The sequence below is a fragment of the Fragaria vesca genome, linkage group LG1, assembly GCF_000184155.1.
Source record: "Fragaria vesca subsp. vesca linkage group LG1, FraVesHawaii_1.0, whole genome shotgun sequence".
NCBI lineage: Eukaryota > Viridiplantae > Streptophyta > Magnoliopsida > Rosales > Rosaceae > Fragaria > Fragaria vesca.
Window position 1 is genome coordinate 19,866,200 of NC_020491.1, and position 1,164 is coordinate 19,867,363.

General features: G+C 36.4%; 1 pseudogene; it reads right to left on the reverse strand.

Annotated features, from left to right (window-relative positions):
* Window positions 1-1,164, reverse strand: part of LOC101308520 — a 10,641-nt pseudogene that overhangs the window by 5,400 nt on the left and 4,077 nt on the right.

Sequence of the window (1,164 nt, forward strand, 5' to 3'; positions counted from 1 at the left end):
AGAAGAATATATATATATATATATATATATATATATATATAGCAGCTAGCTCCACCATCAATTTGATCCGACTAATTTCATTTGGATCGAGCTAAGATGCATCTGCTACACACTAATTCTACGACTTCTTCGATGAGTTCGTACTCGTACCTATAACAAAAGAAGTAGAAATATTGATCATTTGTATGTAACCATGGTCATCAGTAAAGATATAATTCGTTAGTTCTTTGTAAAAACAATTAACACCAATTAGATTTCACTCGAGTTCAAGTTCAGACAAGCCTTTGCTGACATCTTAATGGTAATAATGGAGGTCAAAAAATAAACATATATAACCTAGCTTTTCTAAACCACTTAAAGAGTTTAGACAGACTTGTGCATACCATTCTGTCGATATCCATCCAGCGACACCACTGAGTTTTGTAAAAGCACTTCTCCACCTTCGCACTTTGGCTCTGTCGTTAACATAATTAGTATCATGCTTGTTGAAGGCTCTTGCAAAAGCTCCTCTTTGGTTCCGTAAACACTATGGCTTCACCTTATAGAAAATTGGGAGAATTGTTGTGCCCTTGACTTCCATGCAGTCCATAATCTTTGTAAGTTCTTCCAAGCACCAAGTAGAAGAAGCGTACTTTGGTGAGAGAACAATGGCAAACCTCGACTCTTCGATTGCAGCCAAGAGATTTGAAGAGATGTTTGTGCCTCTTCCTAGTTCTTGATCTCTGAATACTTTGAGTCCTCGCCTTTGCAGGGCTTTGTACAAGAAGTGCGTGAAACCTTTGCGGGTTTCCCCGGTGAAGCTCAAAAACACGTCGTACTTCCATCGTTGTGTTTTGTTGCATTTGAAAGTGGTGCCGAACAATCTACTCCCTAAGTACATACAATAGATTACCACGATCAATTTTGCCAACCTAATCTTCCAAACCTTTGGGAATATAGATTTGCAGAGGAAAAAACCTACAACAACATGCACACTTTTTGTATTCCGTGATCCCATCTAAAGAGATTAAAATCTAGAGTTAATTTCAGTTTACTACCCTGAACTTTAGGTCTAAAATTAGTTTGATACTTCATCTTTTTTTTTTAATCAATTTCATACCTAAACTTTCAAAATAACATCAATCTCGACCAAAATGACTAAAATAGCCCTAGTTAATCATTTTA